General features: G+C 43.9%; 1 protein-coding gene across 2 annotated transcripts in view; it reads left to right on the forward strand.

Annotated features, from left to right (window-relative positions):
* Window positions 1–1,737: 1,737 nt before the first annotated feature.
* FXYD6 (FXYD domain containing ion transport regulator 6) overlaps window positions 1,738–22,258 on the forward strand; it is a 39,638-nt gene continuing 19,117 nt past the window's right edge. Inside the window, exon 1 of one of the 2 annotated variants that reach the window (XM_069066704.1) lies at window positions 1,738–1,874. The gene's annotated coding sequence lies outside the window, so the exon portion shown is untranslated. The remainder of the gene's footprint in view (window positions 1,875–22,258) is intronic. The other variant, XM_069066705.1, reaches the window with a different exon arrangement.

The raw sequence follows: 22,258 nt of genomic DNA on the forward strand, positions 1-22,258 counted from the left end.
TAGCGAATAGCAAAGAAACCCATTTATCAGACAAGATATACATCATGGGAGAATATAATAGGAATGAGGAAGCTCAGGAGGAGAGAGAGAGAGAGAGAGAGAGAGAGAGAGAGAGAGAGAGAGAGAGAATGAATCTTAGATTTCACTCCAGAGGAAGTTCAGCAAAGTCTCTACTGGGGAAAGTGATTGCCTGTTAACAAAAGTCCAGGATTATTTTCCCTAGAGATGCCTTAAAGATTAGACAGAGTTCTACCATGTCTTGGGAACTGAGTATGACTCCATAATTCATTAATTGACCCAAATCCATTTTCAATCCATTTCTGTCTGTAGATATTAGTATCTCCTGGGGGTAGTGAGCTCCCTAAGTGTATTATTAAGTATTGGTGGCTTCCTTATCTATGCTCTAAGTTTAGCTCTAATGTTTCAAAGGGTATACCTTCTGGGATTTGGTGAGCAATGCCTTATTTCTTCTTGGCACGATTACATTTGGGATTTTATGGAATTCAATCACATCTCCTCTCAGTCTTTGCCTTTCCATAAAGTACTTTGAGTATGCTTGGGCAATGAGTTCCCACAGGAAATAGGCTATTGTTATCATGGTTCTTCCCAGAACACCTCCCCCACCCATAGTACCAAGTCACAGAAGGTAAAATTCCTCCAGTAAGGATTGAATGCTCTCTCCAAAACCATGGTCCACTTGGCTGACTCCTGATAAAGGAGTCCAGGCAGGGAAAGGCCTGTACTTTCAGCTCAATCCCAAATTCATTCATCTGAGAGGTTTTCTTTCCTCCTCTCTAATGGGCCCAAGAGTCCGGGATTGTGGTGGTGGCGGCAGTAACACTAATAACTCCTATTTAGAAAGTACTTTATAGTTTCCGAGAGAGTTTCCCACCTCATCCTTGGTTTTTTTTCCACTTAGACTGCTATTGTTTTGTTGCTGGTTCTGGCAATGTTGGGGCTACATCTCTTGAGATTGAGTGCCTTGAATCTTTGACCTCCTGGAGTGACGGATGTGCTTGAAACCCCACAGGTGTGCTGAACAGCAAAGCTCTGGAACCATCTGGCCATCCCTGCAAGGGCCACAGTCACCCTTGGTCAGTTATAGCTGAAAATAAGATTTCTCCCAAACAAAGGCTGGGCTCCCTGTAACTACAGTGCAGTCATTCATAATTTTAATTCATTTCCCCCCCTTAATTACTGAGGCTCCTAATTAACGTGGGCTGTCTGAGTCTGGTACTGGGCTTTTAAATGTTTCCATCCTTCCCTTCCCCTTCGTTTACTATTTCTGAGACAGAGTAGGAGGGGGAAACACTAGGTCTTTCATTGTGTGTGCATGCCTCTCTCTCATCCACTCCTACCACAGAAAAACCAAAAAGCAACAGCTGATTGCAAATTCTTTCTTCCACCTCCGCACCCACTCTAAGGCAGGGCTCCTGTTGCTTCCTCCATGCTTGACTGGCCTTTTTATCTTTCCCCCTCCACCAGTCAGAGAGGAGAGGACTGTACACAGGACCATGGGGGGAGGGGAGAGGAAGGGGAGGGGGCATCTGTGTCTGAAGCTACCCAGAAGCCATTAGACAGCTGAGACGGATGCATCTGGGTCCCCAGACTTAGCAAGAGCAGCCCAGCCCTGCCACGCACACAAATACACACACACATCACACACACACACACACATCACACACACACATACACATCACACAGAGAACACTTTATTCCTGACTGCTTGGACTCCCACACAGAAGAGAGGCTTGGGGAAAAAAAGCAAACGCTTACTTGCAACCCCCCATTTCACCCCACCCCCATCACTCCTAGTAATCTGAGAGACTTCTTGGGCCTCCTTGGATTTTCTTGGAGACTGGGGTTCTATAAAGGTAAGTTGGCTCAGGGGTGGGTAAGGGGAAGACAGAGAAACTTTTGTACTTGTTGTGGGGGAGGGGAAAGTGGCTTGGATGGAAGCCCCCTGGAGCCCAGGGATGGCTTGGAAATCGATTGACTTGCTGATGGCATAACGTGAATGGTTAGGTGAGATTCTCTCCGAGACGGCTAGGGGTATGCCTTCAGTTTGGAAAATGACCGTAGGAGATATAAACCAGGGTGGGGTTTTTTTTTTTTAGGGGGGGGGGGGGTTAAGTGGAGATCGGAAGAAGAGGGAAAGGAGCTCGGAGGGGAGACAGACTTTGTAGGTGTGAGGGGGCAGGGACAGGAGAGTTTCAGAGGGGGAAAGGCTTCCATGGCCGTCTTGAACTTGGCATTTGCGGGGAGAATGCGCTCTGCTCCCCGTTACTCTTTTTTCTTTCAGAGAGATTTTTTCCTTTGTTACTTGGGGACTGTGTCAGTGACTCAAGGGTAAAAGTATGTCAGGGTATAGCTTGTGTGGATTTGGGAACGTGCCCTCGGATGTGTGTGTGAGTACTAAAGACACGGGTGGAGCTGGTTGTGGGGTGATGGGGAGAGGCAGACTGAAGGGAGTACTGGGGTCTAGTGTAGGGAAACGTGAAGCTTCTCTTTAGTCCGTTTGGACCCTCCGAGAGTGCGTGCCGCTCCCCCTCCCCCGGCCTCCCACGTCCTTTCTCCGGCACGTTTGGAGCAGGCAGAGCCGGGCATTGACCGCTACGGTCTTCACGAGCACCTCTCTTCCCTCTCCCACACGGACAATGGGAGGAGCAGATAGGGACCTGCACAAGGTGGGGGTGGGGAGTTTAGACGTGGACTTGAGCTGTCTGCTGGGGTGTAGATACACCTGGGGAATGGGTATTTAAAAACATTCCCCCTTCTCCCTATCAACCAGCCCTTTCCAGCTCTCAGTCATTAGGGCAGTGACTATTGCACAATCGTCGGTCCAGAGCTGCCGGCTGGTCTTCCTCTTTGTCTTCCCGGGGTGGTGAGGCTGGACTGGAATGAGCCTCGAAGGGCACGGGGAGGGATCTCCTTGGCAAGCTGGTTGTCTAGGCTGCTCCTCTGCTGAATGGACCCCACCCTGGCTGGCCCTCGCCTCGCCTCGCCTTCCTCAAATTGTGTATGTGTTTCTGCAACTTGGCTCTCTCTCACGTGACCCGCCTGGGTTGCCATGGAAACTCCTCTCCAGTACCCGCTTCTCTCCTGCCCACTCCCCACCTCTGTTCCACCCCGGCCTCCTGCCCCCTCCTCTACACACGGTTGCCTAGATACTGGTTGTCCCTGCTTTTCTGGAGACTGTATTCTGGATACCCACCCCCCATCTCCAGTCTGATGTCCCCCCTGCTCCCCTTCTCCAGCCTGGACCCAGTCCTCTCTGGCTGAGGCTGTGCCCCTTCTGACCTCATCACCGCCTCCTCCAGCGCTCGAACCAGCTCCCTCCCTCTCCCTTCCTAAACCTAGTAAACTAGTAATGACCGCAGCCCTGGAACCTGTGTCCAACTGGAAACCAGAGGGGGATTATCCTGAGAGAAGAGAGGCCAGCAGGGAACTGGTGGTGTTCCAGGCTTTGGGAATCGGGATAAAGGAGATTGGCAGCGCAGAGACAGACCTGGGGAGGCAGAGGGGCTGATATGGCTGTACTGAGTGATGCCCAGTTTACTTCCAGGTCTGAAGAGTGATTCTAGAGGATGAGGATAAGGCAGAGGCATGGGCTCTGCTCACATAGCCCCATGCAGGGACTTGGAGGGGGAGGTGCACAGGAGGCAGTGTGTTATAGAGGATGCAATGCTGGGCTTGGATTCAGGAAGGCCTGGATTCAAATCCTGCCTTCTTCAGGGTTATTACATGTGTGGGTGACCTCAGTTTCCTCCTTTGCAAAACGAGGATCATAACACCAGTAGTTATTTACCTCAAAGGGCATCTTAAACTCAAATGTGATTATGTAAATGAGCTTCTAGCTGGTGCTGTGGGTAGAATGCATTCATCATCCTGAGTTAAAATGTGACCTCAGACACTAGCTGTGAGACCCTGGGCAAGTCACTTATCCCTGTTTGCCTCAGTTTCCTCATCTGTAAAATGAACTGGAGAAGGAAACTACTCTAGTATCTTTGCCAAGAAAACCCCAAAGAAGGTCATGGAGATTCTGAAACAGCTGAACAACAACATGTCATACACTTTACAAATTTTATTTTATTTGATCCCATTTTCTGCTATCTTCCTCTTCCTCAGCCCTAGAGAAAGCCACCCAGTGTTATCCCCCTCTTCTACAACCTTTGCTCCCCTTGACTCCCAACAAACAGGGAAAGGAAAAGACTTCAGAGATGAGCCCCGTTTACTTCAACAACGGTGAGAGCGTTGGTTTTTGCCAAGGGAAGGGAAATGGGAAGGAAAGGAAATAGTCATTTTCCAGCTTCTTGGGTGATAGGCAGAACAGGCTTTTGTCTCTCCCTCCCTTTCTTCTCCTCCCTCCTTCTCCTCTTCCCCCACTTCTCCACCTCTCTACTTCTCTTCACTCTCTCTTTCCTCTACTTCCCTCTCCCCTTTCCCCCTTTTTTTCTCTCTGCTCCCTCCCTCTCCTCTCCCTCCTTCCTCCCCCTTCTCTCTCTACTTCTCTCTCCCCCTTCTCTCCTTCTTTCTCTTCCTCCCTCCTCCTCATCTCCCTCTCTCTCTCCCCTATCCCTTCCTCCCCAATTCTCTGTCTCCTCTTCTATAGCCTCCTTAGAACCTCAAAGTCTCCCAAATGGCACCTAATCCAGCCTAGAGAAGGAAGCTTCTGTGGTTCAATAGGAAAAGCATTGACTCTAGAATCAGGAGACCTGGGTTCAAGACCTGTCTCTGTCATTTATTACCTCTCACCTTGGGCAAGTCACTTCACTTTTCTGGGTTCCCATTTGAGAGAGCTGGGCTAGATGACTTTTGAGCTCCCTACGGGTCTATGATCTAATGATTGCCTTTCTCTTGCTGTAAGATTATGCCTTATGGTCAGGTTGCCTTGGTGTGATTCCTTCCAGGGCCTTGGGAAAATAGCTACAGGGAAAAAAATATCATTATTATTCTTTTTTGCATTTATAGACAGTGAAAGGGTTCCTTTACTTAACTTTCTTCTAACACCAAAGATTTGTCCTGTTTTGTCCTAGTCATGGAAAAATGAGTAGATGGTATTTTTTCCAGGGGAAACCTTATTTTTCTAAACTTCAGCATGGTGTAAGAAATTGAATACTGGACTTGTGAGTAAGGAATGTCTGGGTTCATACCTTGCCTCATGTAGCTGTGTAACCCTGGCCAACTTGCCTCATTTCTCTGACTGTGGGTAAAATGAGGCAGTTGGACTTAATGATCTTAACAATGCCTGTCAGCTCTAAATCCGAAATCCTGTGACAGGGGCACAGTTTGATCCTGAGTCCGTGCCTATTTTTCTGGCCATCCAGGACCATGAGAATGTGGCCCTTTCAGGTTAGGCTGCCCCACCCTGTTCTCACCCCCCAAATCAGAAGCCCATCAAAGTCTCTGATGATGAGGGCCGGTTGAGGTCAAGAGGGTAAGACCCCACAGGCGCCAGCTGGTGAAGCGTCTCTGCCAGGCACCCCTCAAAGACCTTCTGTCTAACAAATCGTCTATGAGACTGGCACAACTCCCTCATGGAAACCAGCCAAGTCACCAAGTCTGGTGCCCAGGCAGCAGAAACGTGGCCCAGAAGAGCTGGCGGAGGCTCTCTAGTGGGAAGAATCAAGAGTCTTGGGCTCTCCTCCCTTCTTCTGCCATCTGTGAGCTTCGTGACCTGAGGCCAGTTACTCAGCCTCTCGGGGCTTCCTTCAGCTACCTCCTCTGAAAAGTGAGGGGGCTGGATTAGATGACGTTTGAGATCTCTGTGCTGATAGACTGCTACTGAAGACAGTCCCTGTGCTTCCAAGTACTGACCTGCTTTTTCCAGATTCTAGATCGTACATTTAAGGCTGAAAGGGATTTTAGAGGCCATTTAGTCCAACCCAGCCTTCCCTCTTTACAGATGTGAAAACGGAGGCCAAGAAATGTCCACGTCCAAGGTGACACAGCTAGTGATTGTCAGAAGTGGAATTTAGATCCAGATATTCTGTTTCCAGAGTCAATGTAGGAAAGAAAGCCTTCATGTTAGAGATTCCCAGGTATCAGACAAGAACCTCCTTCTCCAGGTCCCTTTCAACCAACATGCCTTTTATGAGACATCATGCATAATTATTTTTCCCCCAGGGAGTGGAGTAGAAGGGGGTATTTCTGAGGAGTTTAGCTTAGATATTAAATATCATTTTCCCTAGCCTATCTTTCTGGCCTCATTATTCATTCCTTTCCTTTCTGTACTTTACAATGTAACCAAACTGTCCTTTCTGTTCCTCCCACGTAGAACTCCATTTCCCATCTCCATGCCTTTGCCGTCCCTCATGCCTGGAATGCCCCCTCTCCTCACCTCGGCCTCATGGAATTCCTTGCTTCCTTCAAGACTCAGTCACCAGCATTTTACAGTCTTTCCTGGTCCCTTCTAATTGCTGGGCCCCTCTCTCCCTGACAACCTTTTATTTAAATTGTATTTGTTTTTATTCATTTTTATGTTTTATTCTACATATACTCTATCTATCTATCTATCTATCTATCTATCTATCTATCTATCTATCTATCTATCTATCTATCTATCTATCTATTCATGAGTGTAGGGACTGTTTCATTCTGTGTCTTTGTAACCCCAGAGCAATTAATGCTTATCAAATCATTGATTGTTTGATTAGAGGTCATTTAGTTCTTTATTTTATAGATAAGGAAATGAAGCCTAGAGAGAAGAGGTGACTTACCCAAAATCACACTGTAACAGAATCAAGGTTAGAAGCCAGGGACATTGGACTCCAAACCTGATGGTCTTTCCACCATGTAACACTCTCCCCATGTGTATATTGTATCCATTCCCTGGTGACCCCACCACCCAGCAGAATCTAAGCTCTGAGGTCAGAGAATGTTCTATCTTTACCCTTTTTATCTCTAATGTCTGCTGGGGTGGGGAACTCGAGAACTTGAGGCCACAGGTTCCCCACCCTTGGTAGCACATCCTTAAAAGCTTGTTAGGTTGGATTGGATTGGAAGTGTTTAGGACTTTGCTTAGTGACTAGTTGGACTACTAAGCATGGTCAAGGAGCAGGGAGGCTAGGTGGCAAAGTGAATAGAGCACTGTCCCTTGAGTCAGGAGGACCTGAGTTCAAATGTGGCCTCAGACACTTAACACAAAACTAGCCATGTGACCTTGGGCAAGTCACTTAACCCCAATTGCCCTACCTTCCCCCCTCCAAAAAAAAATTATCAAGGAGAAGGAGCTGAATGAGGTGACTTTGGAGATCCTTAGAAAGACTGCTCTTAGAACTCTTCAAGAGGAGGGCTGAGTCAGATCAAAGATGGTGATATTAGGTTACTACTCAGGAGAAAGAAGGTGTCACTATCAATGGCAGCATCCCCTTACTAATCTTGGATCTTGGGTCTTCGAGGATGAGGCTTCTGTCTCACTACAGCTACACCAGCACCTTGCCTCCAGAGGACCTGGATTCCCTTTGTTTTCCTGGTTTGGCCACAAAACTGTCTGTCCCCCTAATTTTGCTTGAGACAAAGGCCAGAGTTTTCCAGAAAGGAATTTGACTAGCAAAGGAGAAATGTAAAATAAAGCAAGACATATAGTACAAATCTCATGAGTTTCAGAAAATGAAAATTTCATCCTAAGATTTCCGTAATGCTGATCAAAGAGGCCCACAAAGGTGATGAAGGGGAGTTTCCAGATCCAGTCTGTCCTGTGCTTAATAGCTTGACATTCTGGCTGCCATTAACTTTAAGTGGGTCCCATGCTCTAACTGTCCTCTGTGCCTGGCTGAACTTTAACAAATGGCTGACCTCAACCAATAATACTTCCAACTAACTCTTTTTCAACTTTGAAATTTTGTCTTACCAGTTTCCATTCTCTAGCCTGAGGGTAAATTCAGGAGCATGCCTCAAATAGATCTGGCAATTTCTGGGTGCAGATAGTATTTCACACAGAGAATTTGCCGAGTGGGTGGGGCATTGGGCTTTGCCTTAGTGTGGGGAATTTTCAGGGTTCCAGAAGCATGGTTCTGTGAGAACTTCCTCTCCTATTTGACTTAGCCATATGTGGCAATAGCTAGCTGTGGGCTCACCTGGAGGCATTTCTTCCCTATTCAGTAACACTCCAGGTGGATCTCTCCTCTTCCTCCATGATTTTCCCCCAGGTGCAAACGTTGTTAGGACACATCCTCTAACCTGTGTTCTTAAAGTGTGATTGTTTATGCTCAAGAATCATCCACAACTCTTATAATTTACTGGACCACACAAATGTTAACACATATGGTTACAAAAGCATGTGATCTCCACTAGTAAGAAAGGATGGATCCCTCCAGTCTCACACACATACATGCACTCACATCTGCACAAGTGTGCAACCAAGTACACATATTTCCACATATACACATCCTTATACACTAGAAGCCCCACAGAAACTAGTTTTTTAAAAAATTATGAGAGTATTCCATGCCAGTGAGAAACCTGGGGTCTTGACTGATGGAAGTATTCTGGTTGTGATCTATGGGCATCTATGGCTGTGATCTCCCCCAAGGTGCTGGTTGCTTAACTGAATGCTAGCGATGTCCCTGAAGAGGAGAAATGGGAATACAGCCATTGGCCCTGCCATCACTTAGGAGAAGGAATAGTGAAAGACCAGAAACTGAGGTCTCTGGTCTGTTGCTTCATAAAAGCAGGGCCGATGCCACTTCACAAAGGTTTGACATGGAACATTGCTTCATTCTTCCTCCTGATCTATATCCAGCTCCTGGTGACTTCTCTTGAATTCAGAAAATCTGCCATCAGGCTTTCTGATCTCTCCTCACTGTTCACTTCCCTACCTTCTTTTGCCTGAGGACTAGGACTGGGGAGCCTGAAGGGATGCCTAAAGAGGGTTTCTCTTTTTACCAGGGAAAGTAACCAAAACCTAGGAACCAACAAAACAGAACTGAAGAGAGAGGAGGGTAAAGAGTGTAAGAGTGTACATACACACCCAGACTGACTCAAATATAAACACATATTCAGTGTTATGCCCATATTCTCACATAAACATTTGATATGAACTCTTCTGTAAAAATACAAACATACACCTCTAACAACATATGAATGTATACCAGCTATGTGATCTTAGACTAATTAGGATATCTGTAGACCTCAATTTTCTCATCTGAAAAACAGGACTAATTATTCTTCTGCTATTACCTCCCCTAGAAAATTGTAAGGAAAGTTCTTTTTTTTTTGGAGGGGGGAGGGCAGGGCAATTGGGATTAAATGACTTGCCCAAGGTCTCATGGCTAGTTTTGTGTTAAGTGTCTGAGGCTGGATTTGAACTCAGGTCCTCCTGACTCCAGGGTCCATGCTCTATTCACTGCACCACCTAGCTGCCCCAAGGAAAGTTCTTGATCAAGTTTTAAATGCTATATAAATGTGAATTATTATTATTCCTCCTTGATAGCTACATATTCTCGGTGCTCTGTAAACACATGGTTTATGTTGCACAAACTCACTTTTTCTCCAACCTACATACTCTTGCTTATTTTTTACCTTTTGCTTTCACTTGTTTTCTGCTCCCTCTTCAGAGTTCTACTATCAAAGCCTCTGGGGCTTAGTTTGAAGAGGTTAAAATTGAAATCCTAAGTGAGCTGACATTTGGGAGCTGCCCTAAGGGCTGGAGGCAAAGGAGGGGAGCTGGGAACTGGCATACATGGGTTTTAATGACTGCGACTTTACTGATGCTGACAGATGAAGGAGAGAAGCTTGCAGTTCCCTCTCAGCTGTTCAGGGATCCCCAGGCAGGTGCTGAGGTGCATTTGCAGGATGACAAAAAGAACTAATGGAGAGGAACTCATTAATTTAGACCAAACTAACAGAGAACTAGAACTACCAGTAAGATTATGGGCAGGATGTGATAGAAGGGTACCAGAATCCTTAGAGACCATGAAAGGTGAACTGATCCGTAAAAACAGAAGAAAGCGGCCTTCACAGAGGAGGCAGACGGGGTTAGGCTCTGGGTTACCAGCCTTGCTTTGGCTCAGGCTTTATCTCAGGTCCTTTCTTCCTCCCCCTTCTATTTAGAAAGTGCAAAATCGACAGGTTTGTTAGCTCTTCTGTGCTTCCCACTGTTGCTTCCTCTTTCTTCTTCCTGGGTACATGTTCCCTTTATTCTCAGGAAGGGTGGTACAACCCTGAGCTGTTTACTGTCATTTTAATTGACAAGCCAGTCAAGGAAAGGGGCAAAAAAGTGACACAGGACAGCTGTGAGACAGGCAGGCAGACAACTGAAGGAAGCTTGCGCTTTGGCCTGGCCCTGGGTGTGGGACAAGCATGACCTGTGAGAGAGGGCTGCTGTTCCTTCCCTCTGGTTGGTGGTTAGGGTGAGCCTCAATAGTTCTTTGTTGGGAAGAAGTGGGAGGAGACAGAAATTCAGTCACTGGACTGCCTGACTCCTGGTGCCCAAGCCATCTGCTTCTTGGGTGTGTGACTTCTCAGGCCCAGACTCCCAGGAACCACAAATGAAATTTTTGCCGTGGTGCTGTCTTTGTCTTGGTGGTGAAAAGATCCAGGTATTAGGAGTCACAGCCTAATTTGTGGCCTGTTTCTGTGGGTAGGCCCCTGAAAGGCAGGGCCCCCCTTCTTGTAGGTCTAGCTTCCCCAGAGTGCAGTAGCTGGTGCTTAATCAGTGTTGACTGAATGAATAAATGGGGCTGAGATTCTAGTCCTGACTCCTGTCACTAACCCAGCTTGACTTTAGACAACTCCCTTCACTTGCTCTACATCAGTTTCTCTCTTTATTGAAAAGGCAGCTATTGTTCTCCCATTTGTACTTTATGATGTTTTTTAAGGGTCAAGTGAGGTAATGGATGTGAAAGATCAGATATGACAGATGTGAAACATAGGATAGAGAGATTGATTCAAGTGTTTGGGGGTATATTAAGGGGACATTTAGCCACAGAAAGAACGAAAAGAAAGGAGTTATTAAGCACAAACAAGCATTTATTAAGCACAATCTACTTATGTAGTACACTGTGCTAAGTACTTTTCAAATGTTATCTTTCATTTGATCCTCATAGCAAGCCTGGGAGGTAGGTGCTATTATTATGCCCTTTTTACAATTGAGGAAACTGAGATAGACAGAGACCAAGTGACTCACCCATGTTCCCATATCTAGTAAAACTCTGAGGTTCAAAATTCACTTGAACTCAGGCCTCCTTGCCCCAGGTTCAGTGACCTGGGGAAGCACAGAACTTAGAGTCAAACAAGCTACTTTTGGATCCTGGTCTCTGTTACAAGACCTTGGGCAAGTAGCATCATCTCATTACACATGAGGTGAAATGGAAAGGGGGAACTGGATCAACTTTTGTTCCCTTTCCACTCCAGAATCTCCATTCTTTGGCCTCTTTACACCTGTTTCCTCCTTTGCAAAATGAGGGGGTTGGACTCCATGGTTCCCAAGGTAACTTTCACCTTTAGGTCTGTGATTCCAATGAGCTGCTGGATCATAAAACCAAAAATAGGTTGGCAATTCCTATATTGCAAATTTCCATGCCTAAAACAGGGCTTTCTTTCTTCATCACCCCCTTTTCCGCCATATTGGGCACTGTTCTGATTGCCTGTGATCTTTTTCCTAGAAGTAACCGTGTATCAAGGATGACCACCTCTCTTCCTCTAAGGAGAGTGGGGGAGAGGAAGCTTTTGCTTACAGCTGTTCTATTTCCATGTGTTAGGTTTCAGGGAGCACCTTGAACTCATCTACAATCCTCTCAGAATCACAGTTAGATAAGTTTCGATGCCATACAGACTCATTTATGTATTGGCTGGTCTCAGGGCTACTGATGGTGGCGCAGAAAAACGTTGCATTTGTCGGCTGACTCCTCTGCCAACGAAGATGGCAAGGTTTCTCAGGAGCTGAGCTCTGGTGCCCAGGGAGAATGTGGGAGTGAAGTGTCTCTCTCCTCCATGCTCCGTTTCAGTCTCACACATTCCTTGGAGCTTAAGGAGACAGGGAAACAATCATATCTTTAGCTCTACCTAATAGTCCTTTCAGGACTGGGAGAGATCCAGTGGTAGAGTTAGGACTGGGAAGTCACAGGAAAAATAGGGTTGATCAGTGGGACAATCAAATGGGAGTTGCCAAGGACTTATTAATGGCCCAGTGGATAGACTGCTGGTGCTGGAGTCAGGAAGACTCATCTTCTTGAGCAAATGTGGCCTCAAATACTTACTAGCTGGGTGACCTTGTTTGCCTCAGTTTCCTCATCTGTAAAATGAGCTGGAGAAGGGAATGACTAAATCACTTCAGTTTATTTACGGAGAAAATCCCAAATGGGATCGCAAAGAGTTGGCCATAACCCAACAACAACAACAATAGTGAGGGCTGTTTTAGACTCTGGAGGCATACAGAGACTACATACAGACTGTCTTACAGACTGATGGTAACTAAAAATTAGGACTCCTAACAAGGGCTTTAAAGCTGGAGGGGTGTAGAGGTTATAGAATCTGACCCCTTCATTTTTTTTTTAAAGCAATTGGGGTTAAGTAACTTGTTCAAGGTTACACAGCCAGGTGTTTCTGGGTAGGTGCTAAGTGTCTGAACCCAGATTTGATCCCAGGTCATCCCGACTCTGGGGCCGGTGCTCTTACTGTGCTACCTGGCCACCCCCCCCCTTCATTTTATATAAAAAAGGAAACTGAAACCTAAAAAAGTAAATTAACTTTCCTAAGGTCACATGTGTAGCAAGTAGTACAGTCAGGATTTGAACTCTGATTCTAAACTCAATGCTCTCTTGACTTGGGGGAAAAAAAAGCCTGTTAAAAATACATTTTCTTGAAATTGAGTCTTTTACAGAACAGGATTATAACCCTTTTAGACATTTCTTTTTCCTTCTGGTCTCCTGGCCTAGGTCTCTCTCTGAAACAACTTGGTGCAGTGGAGTAGAGAGAACACTAGCTCTGAAGTCGGCTGACCTAGGTGCAATCCCTCTTCTTCCATTTAGTATCTGTGCTACCTTGGGCTAGTCCCTTGACCTCCCCGTGCCTTAGTTGTATCATACCTAAAACGAAGGGGTTAAACCTGATGGCTCTGATGTCCCTTCCAACTCTACAATCTTATGATTCTATGGCTTAGGCCCCATCAGTTTTCCTGTATTTTCAAGGGCATCACCAGAATTTCAAGTCTCAGTTAACCCAGCAAAGCTGAAAAAAAAAATATTTAGTGGAATATTGAGGCCCTTAAAATGGAAATGGCGAGATTGGTAACATTTTTTTTTTCTAAAGTCAGCATGGTCTAGGGGAAAGGGCCCTGGAGTCAGAGGACCTACGTTAAAATCTTGCCTCAGACATTTCCTGCCTGTGTGACCTCAGGTCAAACCATTTAACCTTCCTAGGCCTCAGTCTCTGCATCTATACAATAAGTGGTTTAGATTAAATGATCTCCAAGGTACCTTCTAATTCAGTGTTAAGTAGTTCAAGCAAGAGATGATGAGGCATGAACTAGGGAGGTCGTTGAGTGAGTGGATAGGAAGGAACCCTCATTTGATATAATCATTCCTTTTTTCTGGGAACCAAAATAAAAAATTAAAGTATCTCAAGTCATGGATTTTCCCATAAACCTCCTGAAATGACTGACAGGATACAAACTTACTTATTGCTTACTTATTCCTAAGTGCCAACAGAGCAGTGACCTTCCTCCTTCTTGAACCTGGACCTTCTCCCAACCTTCTTGAGTAGTGGGATCCTGGGAAGTAACTGATCCTACAATGAGCTCATGAACCTTATCATAAGTGTCTTTTCTGAGAGGCTGGGCCAGGCACTGGCAGCTTAATTCATGAAGCAACAAGGAAGATGGTTTTCAGCAGTCAGAGGGGTTCACTACCACGAATCACATTTCACTTACAGAACACTGTGTATTGGACAAAGCACTTTCACAAGAAGTATTTTAAATAACTTTGGTACTACCTGCCTCACAGGGTTGTTGTAAATATCATTCTCATTTTGTCTTCAGGATCCTGGGGCTCAGGGGGTTCTGTGACTTCCTTAATATCCACAGCTAGTAAATGACAAGAGCTAGGACCCATATCCAGGTGTCTTTTTATCTTTATCATATTACACAGATGAAATCTGTCTTGAGGAATTGGAGGAGGTTTTTTCAGGGGAAGGTGTCATTTGTGCAGAGTCAACATTGGATTTTGACAGATGAAGATGATGAGAACATTTAAGATATGGGGAAAGATATGAGCAAAAATACAGAGCTAAGAAAGTAATAAACTATATTCAGGGAAATTTGAGTAAGAGTTCATTTATATAGCATTTTAAAAGTCAAAAAAGACTTTACATACAGTATATCATTTAGGCCACATAACCCTGAGATATGGATACCACATGTATTATATCCTATTATATTCATATTTTACAATTGAGGAAACTGAGGCTCCCTCATCTTTAAAAACATCTTCATTTGACCCTGTCATATCCTGAAGCTATCACCCTATATGCCTTCTCCTTTTCATAGTCAAGCTCTAAGAAAAAGTGTCATATACCTGTTTGTTTTTTAAATTTAAATGTTTCCTTTGTATTTTGTATTCCCTCTAGTATTTCCACTGGTATTTCCTGGTATTCTGTATTTCCACTGGTATTTCCTCTCTTCTCACTTCTCAACCCTTTGCAAACTGCCTTCCAGTGTCACTAAATCTGCCAGCCGCTTCTCAGTCCTTATCCTCCCTGATTTCTCTGCAGCATTTGCCACTGATGACCATACCCTTCTCCTGAACTTCCTTTCATTTTCTGGGTTTTCATGACACTACTCTTTTATGATCCCCTTCCTATTTATCTGCCCAACCTATCTTGAACTCTTTTGCTGAATCATTATCTATATCCTGTTCCCTAACCTTGGGTGTCCTGTAAGGTTTTGTCTTGTGATGCATTTTTTCTCTATACCTTCTCTCCATAATTTCATCTGCTACCATGGGCTCAATTATTATCTTTTTGTAGATAACTTTTAGATCTGTATAGCTAGCCCTAGTCTCTCTCCTGAGTCCTAGTTCTATGTAACCAACTACCTATTGGACATCTCATAAGCATTTGGATTCAACATATCTAAAACAGAATTCATTATCTTCCTTCCCTTGCCCTACCTACCTATCTTTATTCCAAAGTCTCCCTTTTGTGTTGAGTTCACCACCCTCCTTCCCATCCCCCAAGTTGGCAATCTTAGAATCGTCTGCAGATCTTCCCTCTACCTCACCCATATATCCACAATCAATTGCTACTTTCTGTTTATTGTACCTCCATGGCATCTCTTACAGATGCTCCCTTCTTTCTACTCATACAGTATCCACACCAGTTTAGGCATCACCTCCACCATGGACTATTGTGCCAGCTTCTTAATTGGACTTTTGATTTCTAGTCTTTCCCTTCTCTAATGTATCATTCACCCAGCAGCTGAAATAATCTCCCTAAGCATCTACCTTGAAGAACTGTTGTGAGGATAATCAATCAAATGAGATAATATTTGTTTTTAAAAAGTAAATTTCTTAGTACAGTAGGTGCTATATAAATGCTTGTTCCCTTCCCAACCTTCCTTGCTCAAGAACTTTCGTGGCTCCCTGTTGCCTCTAGCATAAAGTACCAGTTCCTCAGCTTGGCATTTGAAGCCCTTCACAATCTGCCAGAAGCCTATTGTTTTCACATCTATTGCATATTATTCTCCTTTACATCAAGCAATCAATAAACATTTATTAAGCACCTGCTGTTGCCAGGCACTGTGCTAAACTGTGTAGTCTGGTCAAACTAGCCCATTTGTTGTTCTCTGAACTTGGAATTCTCAAAATTCTCTTTCTTGCCTCCATGACTCTACAGAGACTGTCCTCCAGGCCTGCATTGTACTCTGCCTCTTAGAACCTCTAATTTCCTCCAAAATTCAGTTATGCACCATGCCCGATGGGAAGTTTTTCACAATCCCCTTAGCTATTAGCACTATCTTATTCTTCATCAAGTTAGCATGTAGCCCTTGTAGAAGGCTGAGATCCTTGAGGTGAATGACTGTTTTGTCTCCATCCCCAGTACATAGGCCCTTCTACATAGAAGGTTTTTGGTAAATGTTTATTGGATTGGGTTGGACTTCCTTGGCAGAACTAGTAGGAAGAAAGAAAAGAAGATAGTGGAAACCAAGTGGCTTATCATATGGAAGAAACAGGATGGGGCACTAGAAAGAGTCAAGTACTATACTGGGAGTCAAAAAACCTGGGTCTCCCTTTGTTAGTCATTTGATATATGACCTTGGGAAAGTAGCTAAAATGGTGATGCTAACTCCTTCCCTAACTCCTTAGGGATGTAAGGATTCTATGAGATCATTACATGAGATCATCTTCTATTTTAATCACCCTAAGCAGAACTTGATTAGGAATAGAAATACTCTACACAGGACAGAAATCATTAGTATTCAAGAACATTAGAGAATAGCAAAATTTCAGAATTAAAAGAGAATTCAGAGGACATCTAGTCTCATTCATACACAAACAGTGATAATATCCTTAACAACTGCTCATCCATCATCTCCTTGAAGTCCTTTAGTGATGGAGGACCACCTTTTGATTTTGAAAAACTTTAATTCCTAGGATGTTTTTCTTTTTGTTGAATCTGAGTTCTGCACATCAGAGCCAAGAAGAACAAGTCTAATCTTTCTTCCATATAATAGCCTTACAAATACTACCAGTTTGATTCTCCTGACTAAACATCCCCAAATCTATCAACCAGTCTTCTTGGTATCCTTATTGACCTCCTCTGCCCATGTTCCAGTTTTTCAATGTCCTTCCTAAATTGTGGTACTCACAGCTGAACAGATCTGGTCTCACCAGGGTAAGGCACAGAGTAACCCACCTCATTCTGATTATTATATTTCTGTTATTCACTGTGTGATCCCTTTGGATCAGTAGTAATGGCCTTCCCTCTCAAATCATGCTTGGCATGTTGCTATTTTCTTTTGATGTAATTATTATGTGATATCGTATATTTTAACTGTTTTTGTTGATCTCTTATCCCCTACTCTGGCTTCATAGAGACTTTGGCTTATCTAAATTTCATCTCCTTCCCAGCACTTCACTAAGTTAAGGACAACATTTGTCACATAATAGGCACTTAATAAATGATAGTGGTTCTTATGAATGCAGTCTTCACATTCTATTGTCCACTTTTATTAACATTGAAGCCCACTAAGGCTCCTAGATCTTATACACATGAATTATTTTTTTTAGCTATGTTTCCCTTATATTATGTATATGAATTTTATTTTTGAACCAAAGTATAAAATGTTTATACCTATTAAATCTGATCTTAGTAAAGGTAGCCTATCACTCTATCCTGTAGATCTTTGTTGATAATGATTTTGTCATTTAATATTTTAGCAGATCCTTTTTGTTCTTATCATTTGAAAATTTTGTAAGTAAATCATCTATATCTTCATCTAAGTTTTGGGATCATAGGTAATAAGATTTAGAACTCTTTATCAAGGCATCTTAGAAATAATCTAGTCCAATATGGAAATGTTTTATATGATTGTACATGTGTAACCTATATCTAATTGCTTACCATTTTAGGAAAAAGGGAGGGTAGGGAGAAAAATTTGGAGCTCAAAATCTTGTAAAAATGAATGCTAAAAGTTGTCTTTTTACATATAATTGGGAAAAAATAAAATTCTACTAAAAATAATCTAGTCCAATCAGCCCAGTTTATAGACAGGAACCAGAGAGAAAAAGTAGCTGCCCAATGTTACTTAGCTAGTAAGCATTAAGAGCCAAGATTTAAACCAACATCTCCTGACTACACATCCCGTACTCTCTCAACTATTACATGCTGCTTCTTTTCATGGATAAAAATATTGTCTAAAACAGAGCCAACAATAGAGTCCTAGAACACTACACTAGAGACTTCTTTCCAAAGGACCATCTATAGCTATTCTTTGGGACCACAGTTCTGACTCTAATGGAGCCATTACCTAGCCCATGTATCTCCATCTCAAGCATAAGGATATCATTTGTGTCCTCTAGAGGAGAGAGAGTTTCATTTGTGACTTTGTAGCCCCAGTGCCTAGCACTGGGCCTGGCATATAGTAGGTACTTAATAATTATGTTTGTTGATTGATTTTGTCAAATGCTTTGCTGAAACCCCTTGGACATTATGTCAAAGGGATTCCTCTGACCTGTCATGCTAGTATGCAAGACCAAAAAAACAAGGAAATGAGTTTAGTCTGGTATCACTTGAATCCAGGCTGTTTTTTAATGCTCACTGCTTCCCTTTCCAAATGTTCACAAACCATCCCTTCAGTATGTTCTAGAATGTTGACAGAACTCATCGACTCACTGGCTCATTTGAAGCCTCTGTATAGCCTTTTCCTCTTTTGAAAATTGGAACAACATTTGGCAGTCGTCCATCCTGGACTCCTCTCCTGTTTTTTCAAGGATCACAGATAGCAGTGCAGCAAATATATCTACTAATTGATTCAGTCATTTGGGATGCAATTTGTCTGCTCTTAACTTTGGAACTAGGTACTTTCTTACCATTTCCTGACTAATTTGAGGTTCCAACCTCCTGTTTACCATCTTTTTAGATGATAGAATCAGAATGCAAAAAAAAATCTCAAAAGGCTAGAATGATGGGCCAAATCTAACAAAAGTTAATAAAAATAAATATAAATCCCCACACTTGGCTTCAAAAAATAGATATCGTTAAGCTAAAGAGAGGGAGGCACGGGTAGGCAATAGCTCATTTGTAAACAATCTAAGAGTTTTATTGAATTATAAACTCTATGTGAGTCAACTGAGTCCTGCTGTATTCAACTGAACAAACATTTATTAAGCACCTTCTAGGAGAATAGGCATTGTGCTGGGTAATAACAAAGAAAAAAATGAAGAGAGTACCTGCTCGCAGTGGACTTACATCATACCAAGGGGAGACACTATGGTAGACAAGTAAGTAAATACAAGTGAACAAAACATGCATTGATCTGACATGGGGAGCACTGTGTTCAGTTATAATCTTTACATTCTTGAAAGGATATTAATGAGCTAGCGAGGGTCTGGGGGAGGGCAACTGTCCATATAATGCCATGCAGGAATCTTTCTTTGAATGCTCCATGACTAATTGTCACGAGTACCTTCCACAACATCCCCCATCAGGAGCAAGTTGCATTAGATGATCTCTAAGGTACCTTCCAGTTTTGAGATGCATTGATTTAGTTCTGTCTTCCCCTGTCCAAAAGCGTTCTCCTTAGATAAGCCAAAAAGCATTTATTCAGCCAGCCCTTGCCCCCAAGAAACTCAGAGTCCAATGGGAAGACCACATGCAGACTACTATGTATAAACAAGATATGGGTACAAAGCAGGCTAAATTTGGGTAATCAACAGAGGAAAGGCGTTAAGGGCGATTGGGAAAGTTGGTTAGTCAGTACATATTTATTAATTATCTGCTAGGTGCCAGGCAGTATGCTGAGCACTAGGGATACAAGGAAATGCGAAAGACAGTCTTTGTTCTCAGGCTCATCGTCTAATGGCAAAGCAGTATGGGAACAGCTATGCACAGATGAGAGGTAATCAGCAGACAAATTAGAGATAGTCAACAGAGAAAAGGCTTTCCTTATTAAAGACAAGAAGCAAAATAAGAGTTTGGGGAAACAGGAGAAAGAATGAGGTTGCAGTGAAGAAGCCTGTCCTTAGGCAGGAGTTCAGGGCTGTGTGGCTCGGCCCCTTGTGGGCGTCAAACTGCCCAGGTCCCTGTCCTTGGGGGCTAGAGCTGGAAGGCACCTTAGAGACCTGCCTTCCTTTTATTAAAACTGACAAAACTGGAATCCAGGGCATTTAGGGGATTGTCCAAGGTCATACAGCCAGTTGCTAGCAAGCAGGACTAGACTGAATCTCCTGTGCTCTTTGTGTTATATCCCATTGATCAAACCAGGAAGGGTTCCCCATGGGCCCGTAAGCATACGTCCCACTGTAGTTTGGCACCTCTCTTCTGCTCATCTTGGGGGAAAGGTTTCCTGGGGATCATCACAGGAGGAAGATGGCGCTCTATACTGACTTTTTGTAGATGGGAGTGGGCTTTGCAGCTGAGATTTTACATCATCACCAAGCAGATTTGTCAGGCAGCCAGGGACAGGTGGGAGGAATTTTCTGCCCTGGAACAACAGCTGTCTTGACTTTTCCACACTTTACACATCCTGGTGGCACTGTTCTTTTACTGGCCTCCAACTTTTCTCAATTTTAGAGTATTGCCAGGTCAACAAGGGGCACAGCAGAACAGGAAGGAGACAGAAGGTGCTGAGACAGTAAGAGATCATAAAGGGGAACTGGCAGGCTCTAGGGTTTTTCCACTAAAGGAGCTCTCCACCCCTTTCCCTGCTCCCGGCCTTCACTTTCCCATTTCAGGGTCTCTCATCCTCTCTTTAGATTTGTATCTCTGACTCAGGCTTTCTCATTTCCCTTATCTTTCTATCTTACTTTTTATGTCTTTATTTTATTTCTCTGCCTTCCACTGTATTTTGCTGTTTTTGGCTCTTTATGGAGCTATTCCTTTCTCAATCATTCATTCTTTCTCTTTCCCTCCATCTCTTCATTTGTCTTATTTTGCCTTACCTGTCTCTCTTGGAGACCCTCTCCCCTCAGATTCAGATGGACAAAAGTCTCTCTCTCTCTCTCACTCTCTCTCCCCCTCCCTCCATTCCTCCTTCCCTCAATCCCTCTCTCTCTCCCCCATTTCTGTCTCTGTCTCTCTCCCCCTCTCCCTCTCCTCTTTCTCTTCCCCCCCCTCTCCCTCTCTTCCCTCTTTCTATCAAACACACACACACACACACACACACACACACACACACACACACACAAGCAGTGTCTGCCTCCATTCCAAATCCTCAATCAGGCATGTTCTTCCAAAGTTACAAAATTAACTGGAGCCTTGGATGACTCAGGTTGTTTTTTCTAGAGGGAGAAATGTTGGCTTAGGGTGTCACTTTTTTTCACCAAGTCCTGCTCTGCTTCTATCAGTTTCAGGCTAGCCACCTCTTTGCACTTCAGCACGAGAATCGCCGTGTGAAGAAGGGACAAGTATGATCCTGGCTAGGGAGAGGAAAACAGATGGCACTACTCTCCCTTCCCTGGGCCCCTCCCGCTTTCCCTGACCTCCCTGATGCCTCCTTTCTCCTCTTTCAAGGGAAGGCAAAAAATGAAAACTGGGGAGGGGGGGTGTGGGGGTGTGTGTGTGGGGGTGTGTGAAGTAAGAGGCAGAATGTTGCAGGGAGGAGGAGGCTTAACAATGGCCCGCAGAATGACATAAATTGCCAGGGGCTACTCCCCTGTGGTAAGGGCTAGAGTGTTTGTTGGGCAGGTGAGGTATTTACTGGACTGAAGAATGTGAGGTCAGCTATAAGCTTGTCCAAATTGAGGTAAGGATTACAGCTCTAATCTTAGATTCCAAGATGCCAGAATAGACACAGGGCCTGGGCCCCTTTCCTGTGGGCTCTTCCAAGTCCTCATAGTGTTATCAGTCACAAAACAATCATTCTTTTCTCACTTTAATGTGGCTCTGCTGCCCTGAATACAAATGAAGCTCTATTTAGAGGATGTCTTCGAGGCATCTTCACTCTGAGCCCAGGGATGCTTTACCCTTGGCTTGGTGCTGGAGTAATTCTCATGCTCGTACCCTTGGATTGCAGACTGCAGTACTTTACAGGGGACTGTCAGGGTCTACAGGCAGTTATGGGAATAATCTCACAAGGATCTCCAAGCATACCTTCCCACAACTGTTGGCCTAGCATTTCTTCCAGAGAGAGTCTGCCATTAGAATTCAAGTGTACACTTGCAGACCTACAGAGGAATTAGCATTATGTTGCTTCATTCCTCCTTCCCCTACCTTCCACCCAGATACTAACTGATGGGTAAGGTATTTTTCCCTTTTAACATTTCAGCCTGCCACCATATATCCTCTGAACCTAGTTTAAATAGTCCTTAATATCATAAGTGACTGGATCCATATGAGAAATGGTTTTGCACCGAAGTAGGAAAGATTTGAATTAGACCTAAGAAGAAACTTCTTGGCATTTAGTCTTTGAAATACTGGAAAGGTCTAAGATTAAACACCCCACCTCTACCCTCCACTCCTCACCTACAAAGACTTGGTTTTTTGCTTTACAGGCAAGGAATGGACAAGATGGCCTCTAGAGGTGAGGCTCTTGAATTAAAAAAAAAACAAAAAAAAACAATCTTAACCATTTTAACATAATTAGTTTCCTTTGTAATCCTGT

The sequence above is a fragment of the Petaurus breviceps genome, unplaced genomic scaffold (genome assembly GCF_028583685.1).
Source record: "Petaurus breviceps papuanus isolate PSGF00001 unplaced genomic scaffold, PetGlider_PUasm1.0 90723, whole genome shotgun sequence".
Classification (NCBI taxonomy): Eukaryota; Metazoa; Chordata; class Mammalia; order Diprotodontia; family Petauridae; genus Petaurus; species Petaurus breviceps.